A 12,285-nucleotide genomic window follows, 5' to 3' on the forward strand; every position below is an offset into this window, starting at 1 on the left:
CCTGCCCCGCGACCGCCTCGCTGCCGCCGGCGACCTGCACCGCCGCCCCCACGCCGCCTAGTGCCCTCGTCCCCGGGTCGCCGCCCGCTCCCTGCCGGCGCCCTTCGCCGCCCCGGCCTCGTCGTCACCGGATCCGGGGGCGCCATGCCCGGATCTGGCCGCCCCCGCCGTCGTCCTGCCGCTCCCTGGTCGGCACGGCATACCCCGCCGCCGACGTCCTTGCCCCGTTCTAGGCGGGATCGGGAGGACGACGACGTGCGCGCCGCCCGCCTGCCTCGCCCGCTCGTGGGCCTCCCTGCGGCCCAGCCCAGCGCCCCGCATGGGCCCCGTCCGGCCCATCCGGGTCAGCCAGCCCAAGCCGGCCTCCACCTCCTTCTTGGGCCAAAGCCCGCGAGGTGAGCGCGCCTCCGCCGTCCTATATCTCGCCTGTGCGTCGTTTAGTATTTCACGCCCGTCCTGGTTTTTTTTTCAAAAACGACTAAGTCTCCAGATTTTTGCATTTTCATGCCAAGTTCATCGCCTTGTAACTCTGCATCTGTAGCTCCTTTTTGTCCGTGTAATATGTCAAATTGTTTGTCTCAACGAGTACATCATTTTGTCCCATTGAATTATATTCATTTGAGGTCATCTTGATGCCCGAATCATCATTGTAAGAGTGCCTCATAATGTTTTCTGCTGTCTGTTAACAAAACGAGCTCTTTTGTCATTTTTGCCATGATTGATGTGTGCATCCTATGAGGTTGATGTCTTCATGTGTTTTGAACTATGCCATGTCTTCTTTACAGAGGTGCTTACCATGTATTTTTGTGATCAATGTGGTGACTAGCACAAGCATGCAAACTAGGCATCGTGATGTTGCTGTTTTAGTCCCTGTTCTGCTGTTATTTTGATGCCATGTAAACTTGTTGCTACAGAGAGATCCATGCATATTTTGAGATACTTCAGTAAGGGTGTTTTGAACGTGTGGTTATTGTCTATCCATTCATGCCCTTGGTTGCAATTATGGAGTAGTCTAGCATGTCATTTGCGTGCTCTACTTTTGCTTCAAAATATTTCCTGGCAGATTGTTTACATGTTATTCAATTTGGCCAAGCTTGTTGTAGTTGATCCGTGCATGCTATGGACTTGTTCTTGACTTGGTTTGTTTCACAAACATGTCTTATTGATGATGCTATGCTTATCTTGTCATGCAATGACTTGTGGTGAGTGAATCGAGCTTGTTAAGTAGGGTACATGATGTTGCTGTTTTGCTAGGTTGAATCTGTTATTTCGTGATGCTATATAAACATGTTGCTACTAATCATTCTATGCATAATCTGGAGATGTTATATAAATATGTTTTGATCTACATGTCATCCTCTATCCATTCATGCCCCTGGTTGCATTTATAGCTTGCTGTAGCTTGTTCATATCTTGCTCCAAAGTTGCTTGAAAATGTTGCTGTCAGCTTGTTTTCATTAAGTTCAGTTGTTACCATAGTTGTTCCTAGTGTTCCATGCATCCTATGACCTTGCTATTGCCATGCTTAGCTTAACAAACATGCCTTCTTACTGTTGGTTGCCTTGCCATGCCATGTATTGCTCTGTAGTGAGTTGCACAAGCTCATCTACATGCCTTCATAATTCTGTTCCTGCCATGTTTGAATCTGTTTAATAACTTGCTATGTTTACGTGGGTGCCATCATATTTTCTGATCCTTTTTGGCTTATGGTCAGTAAGGGTCTTTTGATCTATGCATTTAGTAGTTTCATGCCATGCCTTTGTTTGCCACGATAAGTTTCTGTAACATGTTGTTTGATAGCTCTAAACATTGCATCGTGATGTTATTTTCTGCAAAGTCTGAAATTGTTATAACTTGCAATCTTACCATGTGTGTTTGAGCATGTTCTAGTGATTTATGGAGATAGCTCAGTGTTCATGTTTTGTTGTGCTTTACCTGTACACCATGCCCATGCCTTGTGTTTTCATGTTGAGATGCTGTAGCATGTTGTTTTGATGCTTGCAATATGCCTAGTTGCTGTTTTGGACAGATTGTTGCTATAACTTGTATAGTGTGTGTGTGTTGAACCGTTGCTCCGTTTTGAGTGTGCTCTATATGAAACTTGCTTAGTTTTGCATGTAGTTTCATATTATCATGTTGCATCCTTGTTTTGAGGTGTTTGCTTGATGTTTGTATGCATTTTGCATCAATGCCATGTTTAACTTGTTTTGCTCACATCTTCTAGACCGTAGCTCCGAACTAAATGAACTTTATATGTAACTTGACTAGAATCTCGTGTAGATCATCTTTGTGCATCTTAACTTGCTGTTTAACAACTTGAACATAAGGTTTATTCAGATCTGGACCAATTTCGAAATATGCATATGAGGACTTACCGGATTTGTTATATATTGTTCCCGGCCTCATTTAAACTTGCCTTGATGTGTTGCTCTTGTTTGCATCATCTCTTGCCATGAGTAGCTTCATGTAGCCTTGCCATACATCATGCTTGTTGTGCATCATGTCATGTTCATGTGTGGTGTGTTTACCTTGTTGTGTGCTTCTTCTCGATAGTTCCTGTTTCGTTGCGATCGTGAGGATTCGTTCGTCTACGCTTGGTTCGGCTTCATCCGTTCGTCTTCTTCATGGACTCGTTCTTCTTCCTTGCGGGATTTCAGGCAAGATGACCGCTACCCTAGATCTCACTACTATCATTGCTATGCTAGTTGCTTCGTTCTATCGCTTTGCTGCGCTACCTATCACCTGTTTATTCGAGCCTCCCATATTGCCATGAACCTCTAACCTTTGACACCTTTCCTATGCAAACCGTTGTTTGGCTATGTTACCGCTTTGCTCAGCCCCTCTTATAGCGTTGCTAGTTGCACGTGAAGTTGAAGATTGCTCCATGGTGAACAGGATTTTGGTTGGGATATTACAATATCTCTTATATTATTAGTGCATCTATATACTTGGTAAAGGGTGGAAGACTCGGCCTTTTGCCTAGTGTTTTGTTTCACTCTTGTCGCCCTAGTTTCCGTCATACCGGTGTTATGTTCCCGGATTTTGCGTTCCTTACGCGGTCGGGTGATTTATGGGACCCCCTCGTTAGTTCGCTTTGAATAAAACTCCTCCAGCAAGGCCCAACCTTGGTTTTACCATTTGCCTCACCACCACCTACCCCTTTCCCTTGGGTCGGCCAACCCGAGGGTCATCTTTATTTTAGCCCCCCGGGGCCAGTGCTTGTCTAATTGTTGGTCCGAACCGGGCAGACTGCGGGGCCACCTCGGGGCAACTCGAGGTCTGGTTTTACTCGTAGGCTGACCCATCCGGTGTGCCCTGAGAACGAGATATGTGCAGCTCCTATCGGGATTTGTCGGTGCATCGGGCGGCTTTGCTGGTCTTGTTTTACCATTGTCGAAATGTCTTGTAAACCGGGATTCTGAGTCTGACCGGGTCTTCCTGGGAGAAGGTCTATTCCTTCGTTGATCGCGAGAGCTTGTCATGGGCTAAGTTGGGACACCCCTGCAGGGTATAATCTTTCGAAAGCCGTGCCTGCGGTTATAGGCAGATGGGAATTTGTTAATGTCCGGTTGTAGATAACTTGACACCAGATCCGAATTAAAACGCATCAACCGCGTGTGTAGCCGTGATGGTCTCTTTTCGGCGGAGTCCGGGAAGTGAACACGGTTTCTGGGTTATGTTTGACGTAAGTAGGAGTTCAGGATCACTTCTTGATCATTACTAGTTGTCGACCGTTCCATTTGCTCTCTTCTCGCTCTTATTTGCGTATGTTAGCCACCATATATGCTTAGTCGCTGCTGCAGCCTCACCACTTTACCCCTTCCTTTCCTATTAAGCTTTGCTAGTCTTGATACCCATGGTAATGGGATTGCTGAGTCCTCGTGGCTCACAAATTACTACAACAACAGCTGAAGGTATAGGTTTTGCGATGATCATGACGCGAGAGCGATGCTTGCTTGTCTTGAGTTCTTCTTCTGCTTCTTCTTCGATCAGGGATAGGTTCTAGGTCGGCAGCCTGTGCTAGCAGGGTGGATGTCGTTTGAGTTTCTGTTTGTGTTTCATCCGTAGTCGGATGGTGCTCTGATGTATTGTGATGTTGTATTCGTGTGGCATTGTATGCCTTTTGTAAGTACCCCTTTATATTATGTAATGTTGATGTAATGATATCCACCTTGCAAAAGTGTTTCAATATGCGGGTCTATCCTTGGTGGGACCTTCGAGTTCCTTTTGGATAGGGTCGCATATTGGGCGTGACATTGCCATCTGCTAACAGACGGCAAAGGAGGCCCACTTAACGAGCCGAGTCATCTCCCCCTCTCTCTTTCTCTCTCTCCCTCCCGCGCGCCCGCCTCTCTCCTTTGTCGCTGTCGCCGGCCATCCCCACCCCGTCGCCCCACCGCCCCGCCACGCCCCGTCGCCCCGCCGCACCCTGCCGCCCTGTCGCGCCCCTGTCGCTCCGCTGCGCCCTGTCGCCGGAGTGGCCTACGCTGGGCTACGCCGGTGCCGGACCCCTCCCCGAGGTCCATGCGCCGCCCCGCCCCGCCCCACTGTCGTCCTCCTCCCTGCGGCCCCTGCGCCGCCCCACCCCACCGGCCGACCTCGCCGGAGCAAGAGGTAATTTTTTCGTGTTTTTATGTTCTCTATTTTCTTGATTTGTTTTAGGTTAGTGCTAGGTTTAATTAGGTGTAGTTTTGAGTTTTTAGATTTAGGTGCAGTTTTGAGTTTTTAGGGTTAGGTTAGTGCTAGGTTTAGGTGTAGTTTTTTCCTGTTTTGTTTTAGGTTAGTGCTAGGTTTAAGAAGAGGAAAAAGGAGAAGAAGAAAAAGAAGAAGAGGAGGAGGAGGAGCAAAAAGAAGAAGAAGAAGAAGAAGAAGAAGAAGAAGGCGAAGAAGAAGAAAAGGAAAAAAGAGAAAGAAGAAGAATAAGAAGGAAAAGAGGGTTCCTCGGTGTCGATGGTACCCTAAATAGCAAGTATCGTCAGTGAGAGGTACATGTGGTCGTCGGTGTCGAATACTACATCCACGTCCCACAGGTGACATAGGGGTCCTGCGTCCAGCAACAATAGTTCTCGGTGTTGTTGGCGGTCGAACACCATTGTGAATTTGTCTGGCAGCCTCAGAGATGATGACTGAAAGTTAAGTGTTGAAACTTGAAACACCCAAACTACCTCAAGTCGGCTTGGTTGTTTGAAATTTCAAAAGTTGGCTTTAATCCTCATCGCAGAGGCTGCCAGACAAATTCGCCAAGGTGTTCGACCGTCATCGGCCACCAGAACTATTGTTGCGGGACGCCAAACGCCAGCTTCTCTTGTGGGATGTGGATCTAGTGTTCAACGCCGACCGCCTCATGTACCTTGCATCGATGGTAGTTGCTACTTAGTTTACCCAGGGACGAGCAGGTTAGGGGGTTCCTCAGTGTCGATGGTACCGTAAATAGCAAGCATCTTCAGTGCGAGGTCCATCGGTGTCGAATACTTGCTATGTTACTCATCTTTTGATTTAAATGTGCAGTTATTTCGTCGCTGCGAGCGTCTAGTGTTCGACGAGCTCCGCCCCTGCGTTCGCTGCTGAGCACAAATGACATCTCCTCCTCCCCCTTCATTTGCTGGTCTTCGTGTTGATGAAACTTGCTAGCTATAGGTGTCAATCATCAGTATGCGTAACCATTATGCGTCTCCCGTTCGAAAGAGTTACATCTATAAATATGCATGCATTTGCATATTTATAATCATGATTCTTTTGAATTGTCCAACATTATCCATGGACACCCCAAGTATGTATAGATTGGGTTCATTTTCCCATATGCTCTGCTCCGGATCCGATGCAGAATTTCGTTAGTGCCTCCCTATTGTTCTCCGGGTACACATCCTCTCTGCTTATTGCCGAGACGTATATCAGGTGAACAACGGGGAGGTGCTACCGAAATTTTGTGTCGGATCCGGAGCAGAGCATGGGGAAATGAACCCAATCCACACATACTTGGGTGGGATTAGGACCTATCTTTACCTATTAGCATGTAGGTTGCATGGACGTAATAAAACTGACAAACTCCATTAACTGATGGATATGGTTTGCTTAATTATGTTTATATTTCTTGTGTGTCCAGTAGGAAGTCAATATGAGTGATCATGCGTGGATGTACACCGGTTACACTAGTCAGAAAGTTTGGACCGAGGAATGGTTAACAAAAACCAAGGGGTTTGTTAGAGCCGCATTTGCAAATGGTCAGGAATTAAGCCAGTGCCCCTGTGCCTGGTGCGACAACTATAAAAAGAGGGACGAGCTTGAAATGAGTAAAGACCTGCAGAAGTTTGGTTTTACGCCTGATTACTCGGACTGGACATTACATGGTCAGTCTACCCAACGTGCCAGAGCCGAGGTGGTTCATCGTCGCACCGACGAGCATGGTACCAAGACCGCAAACATGGTGCAAGACTTTGATGATGCTCGGGACTCGGACGAGGAGATGGAGGAATCTGCAAAGGCCTTCACTGAAATGTTGGAGTCCTCAAAACGTCCTCTCCACGAGCACACTGAGCTTTGTCAGCTGGATGCCATCTAACAAATAATGGCTTTGAAGGCTCAATTCAACTTGGGCAGAGAATGCTACAATGCGATGATGACAGTATTCGGACGATTTCTACCCAAAGGCCATGTGCTACCTCCAAACCTGTACAAGTCAGACAAAATCCTCCGTGCTCTTAAGATGCCCTATGAGAAGATACATGCCTGTGAGAAAGGATGTGTCTTATTTAGGCTTCAGTATGAGGACTTGAACTATTGTCCCATTTGCAATTCTTCCAGGTATGTTGTGGTAGACAATGGTATGGGCGAGAAGACGCAGACCAAAATACCCGTTAATTTTCTTCGGTATATGCCAATTGTACCAAGAATTCAAAGTCTTTTCATGGTCGAAGAGATGGACAGACATATGACATGGCACAAAACGGGCAAAAGAACCGAACTAGATGCAGACGGGAATGTGATGATGGTGCACACATCGGATGGTGAAGCATGGAAGCGCTTCGATGCATTACATAAGGAAAAAACGGCAGATCCAAGGCATCCTCGGTTTGCCGTCAGCACAGATGGGTTCGGTGTGTTTGGTCAGATGGCAGCCCCATACAACTATTGGCCCGTGTTTGTCATTCCACTCAACCCCCCCCCCCTGGCAGATTATGCAAAGAAACAACATTTTCCTGTCGTTGATAATTCCAGGGCCCAACTATCCGGGGAAGAATATGAATGTGTACATGCAGCCGCTTAAGGACGAGTTGCAAGAAGCTTGGGATAATGGGTTCAAGACATACAACGCCTTTAGCAAAGAGAACTTCATAATGCGTGCCTGGTACATGTACTCGACGCATAACTTGCCGGCGTATGGGCTATTCGTTGGCTGGTGTGTGCATGGAAGGTTCCCGTGCCCCACATGAAAGGGAGCTCTTGAGTTTCGTTGGCTGACGGCGGGGCACAAGGATAGTTGCTTCCACTTGCATAGACAGTTTCTAGATCCTCGCTATAAGTTCAGGAAAGACAAAAAGAACTTCATGAAAGGTAGAGTTGTCAAACACTCTGCACCACCTGCGTTGACAGGCCAACAGACCCTAGATTAGTTAAATGCTCTCGAGCCAGATCCAGAGCGTCCAGGGTATTTCAAGGGGTATAATAAGGAACACGCCTGGACTCACAAGACATGCTTCTGGGATCTGCCTTACTTCAAAGACCTCCTTTGCCCACACAACATCGTCGTGATGCACACTGAAAAGAATATCGCTGAAGCCATTTTTGGTACATTGTTCAACATAGAGGGGAAATCAAAGGATAATACTAAGGCTAGAGATGATCAAGAGGAGCTTTGTGATAGACCGTTACAAAACATGCAAGAATCGAAAGGAAAGAGGAACTGGACGAAGCCAAAGGCATGGTTCAATCTTAGAAGGCCAGCTATGAAGGAAATTATTTCGTGGGTGAAAATGCAGTTGATGTTCCCCGATGGGTATGCAACAAATCTAAAGAGGGGAGCGAGTCTTGATAAATTGAAAATATTTGGTCTAAAAAGTCATGATTGGGACATATGGATTGAGCGGAAATGCCGGTGATGTTGGATGGCTTCATCCCTAAGGATTAATGGCTAGTACTGGCAGAGCTGAGCTATTTCTTCCGTGTTCTTTGTGTGAAAGAACTATTGCCTGGCCTCCTAGAAGAAATGGAACAGTTGGCGCCGGAGTTGATCTGCAAGTTAGAGATGATCTTTCCACCAAGCTTCTTTAGTCCAATGCAACACTTGATTTTGCATCTCCCGACCGAGGCACGATTGGGGGGCCCGTGCAAAATCGTTGCTACTCAACCGAGAGGATGCAGAAGATGCTTCGAGCAAAATGTAAAAATAAACATAGAATAGAAGCATCGATGGTCGAGGCATTCATCACTGGGGAGGCGTCAAACTTCGTGACAGCACATTACGAAGCCAAAAATCGTCATTTGCATAATCCGAAGCCTCGGTACAATGCTGACGAGCCTAAAAAGGGTCAATCCAACCTCAGCCTATTCAAAGGGAATCTCGCACCATCCAGTGCTTGGAAACCAATATCGTTGGATGTTGAAGAATGGTGTACCATTTCACTGTATCTCTTTAACAACCTAACAGAAGTGCGGCCGTACATCGAGTAAGATCTCGTTACATTGTTTCGCAACTTCTAATTTCTTTGAACTGCTCTTATTCCTGGATATTTGATGCAGTTGATACGTCGCCATATTCTCGTATGGAGCGGTGATCCAAAAGGATTCCGTCGAAGAGTATGAGCTTCTGGCAAAGCAAGGAGGCGATTATCCCGGTTTCATCTCTTGGTTCAAAAAATGGTAATTTCCATTAGACCCTTTCATTTCTTTGGCTAATTTGTGACTAATGCAATAATCCTTTGGTATTAAACTTGTAGGCTAATTCAGAGATTATGGATGCCGAATGAGACAAGTAGCTATTGACTATAAGGTTCGTTCATTTGACAATTACGACATCAACGGGTATCGCTTTCGTACCTATGGCAAAGAGCTATCTATGGCCGACCGAAAGTCTACAAATTGTTGTGTCTCTGCTATCAGCGAAGGAGGTATCGAGTATTATGGAAGAGTTGAAGCAATTTATGAACTTCAATTCTATGGTGAAAACCCACCAAACGTCGTAGTCTTCAGATGTTATTGGTTCCAACCCAGGGAGACTAGAAGGACTCATGAACACATAGGGCTAGTCGAAATCAAACAAAGCACCCATTTGGATGTTCCCGATGTCTATATTACGGCTCAACAGGCAACCCAAGTTTTCTATCTACTGTGGGCCTGTCAAAGTGATCCAAATCTCAGTGGTTGGGATGTCGTTTATGAAGTGCCGCCATGTGTTAGACTACCTCCCCCCAATGAAGAGGATTATGAACTTCACATTAACCATGACACATATGACGAAGGAGAATTCTTCCAAGAAACACGTATTGCCAAAAAACATTTCAAGAACCGCTCTACTCCACTCCAGAACATTGAAGTAGACAACGATAGTGAACCCGACCCTAAGCCAGAACAAGAAGAGCCAAAAGAAGAAGAAGTTACTGTTGCAGATGACCTGTCAATGCTTGAACAATTACGTAAAGGTGACCTTCCACATGATGATGCATTTATTAATGATGATGATGATGAGCACGTCATTACCGATAGTGATGATGATGATGCATTTATTAATGATGATGATGAGCACGTCATTACCGATAGTGATTATTAGGTATTCAAATTTTTATGTTGTACTTTGTATGATTTACATAGTTGGTATGTATAATTTTCTTACTTTGTATGACTGTTTCTTATACATAGTGCCATAGTCTTGATGTCCGTCCCCGCCGGCCCTCGCCCGCTTTATGATTCGGATGTGGTAAATTCTCTTTCATAACTATTTGTTGCATTTCGCATTTATGACAATTATGGCCATCAAGTTGAAATAGAGATATTTTAATCTAGGAGGTATGTGAACCGGAATTTGAAACCAACCCTCTTGTCGAGAAGTTAAATTAAGTTGAAAAAGAAAATGAGTATTTGAAATAAAAAAAGTAAAAGAATTGAAGAAGAGAAGACATTGTAGTTGTATGTTGCCGATGTCATCGATGATCACAAGATGAAGAAGAATGCAATGCGCTTGAAGATGGATGCAATGCGCCTGAAGCTTAAGAAGATTAGAAAATATGCCATTGATAATGAGGCTTGGTATCATTATGCCGTTGGATCAATTGTTACCTTAGTTGCGATCTTCATCATATTTGTTGTGATGAGAGTAAGTTTTCTCTAATGTTTTGCTTTACAAATGGATACTTAGATTATGCTTTACATGGGGAAGGCTTGGATTCATGGAGTGTACTATTCTTCTAGAGCTTCCTTGTTGTTTATGAAAACTTGTTTGGATATGTATGTCTATATGGATATGTTGTTGGAAACTTGTTTGTGGTTATGTATATATGGATATGTTGGACTTTGTTGAAGTATGTTGTTGGATTTGATGAAATATGTTGTTGGACATGCTGTTGGATATGTTGGATATGTATGCATGTATATCTATGTTTGAAACCATGTCTAATTAATTGGATTAAAATAAAAACATGGGATGTATAGCCTCTTTGCCGTCCACTAGCCGATGGCAAAGAGCTTTGCCGTCCGCTAGCAGACGACAAAGAGGACACGTGGCAGTCACCTGTGCAAACTAGGAAGACTAGCTGCCTATTTGGTCATTTTGTCGTCTGCAAGCGGACGACAAAGTGACCAAATAGGCCTAGCAAACAGGGCCATCTATGCCGTCTGCTGGCAGACGGCATAGCTGGCCACATGGCAGCTTCCCAGTGCTGCCCTAGCTAAGCTCTTTGCCATCTATTAGCAAACGGCAAAGAGCGCCATTAACCCCCTAACGGCTCTCACGCCACACCACTGCTATCCGTCGTCGTTGCTGTCAGCTGGCCTCGGATGGCGGACGGCACAATACTTTGCCGTCCATTTCTGTGAAGCGGACGACAAAGAAGGGCTTTGCTGGCACGTGTTCAGCCGGACTTTTTGCCGTCCGCTGGCTGACGGCAAAGGACTTTGCCGTCCAGGATCTGTGCCTTTGCCGTCCGCCATGGCGGACGGCAAAGAAGCTGATTCCAGTAGTGGAGGGAGATCCTGCCCCACCGTATCATGGTGAGAAATTCCGGTGACGCCCGCAAGTAATCGCCGCGGGAGGGGATCACGGCGGCGCAGGTCTGGGCGGTGGTGGGAGATCAAGTACTTGGCAACAGCGGCGGCATTGAAGGTACATGCTGACAGAGGCGGAACAATTCCTGGTGGGCGGCAAATCGCGCAGCTTGGCGGCGCCGGCCCCTGGAGGCGCACGGGTAACGACGGAGGAAGAACACAGGGGTGGAGGAACTTTTTTGTGACTGTTTTGAAACTATGAGTTTTTTTTTGCAAAATTGTCAATGAACTACACGAGCGACAAGAATTACGGGACGGAGGGAGTATTTGGGAAGGGGAATGGGAGTTTAGAGTAGGGAGTTGTATTGAGATTAGACATGAGATGAGACATTTTATTCCCAATCCTCTATTTGGCACATAATTAGAATTATGTGTGAGATTTGAGAAGAAACTGTATTCCCTTGTTTGTTTCATGGGAATTGGCAAGAGACTAGACATGAGAAGTTAATGTAAGTTATGATGAAGGGTTAAGATTGACTCACTAAAACAATTCCCTTCCAACTCCCACCACTACAAAAAAAGACACATCCGTGACATTTTGGTCCGAACGAAACTTTTTTCTGTCATACATATGACACTTCTATGATGATAATTGTCACAAAACCCGGTATCATCATAGATGTGGTGGGCTCCTACTTCTATGACAAAAAATAATGACAGAAAATGGGCTTTTCGTCCTGGGTGGGCCGGAGACGCAGCTACATTCATTCTTTGGGCCGTCCATGACAGAAAAAACCCATGGTAGAAGCGAGCGCGAGGAAAATTTTGGGGAGTTCCCGGTTATGGTGGGTGGTCGGGGGCCGAGCGATTCGCGTTTCTCTAGTACACGTACGCGCGTGTGTGCGAGGCATTGGCTCTAACTGAACCCGAGCGAGGCGTTGGGCTCTAACTGAACCCGAGCGATTGCACTGCAGGCTATGCGTTACTGAACCCGAGCGATTGATAGATGGCTTTTAACTGAACCTGATAGAGCGATTCCTTTGCTACTACTGCTAACTGAAGCCGATCGATGCTGCCTCTCAGGATGAACAG

This window comes from Triticum dicoccoides, chromosome 3B, assembly GCF_002162155.2.
Source record: "Triticum dicoccoides isolate Atlit2015 ecotype Zavitan chromosome 3B, WEW_v2.0, whole genome shotgun sequence".
Classification (NCBI taxonomy): domain Eukaryota; kingdom Viridiplantae; phylum Streptophyta; class Magnoliopsida; order Poales; family Poaceae; genus Triticum; species Triticum dicoccoides.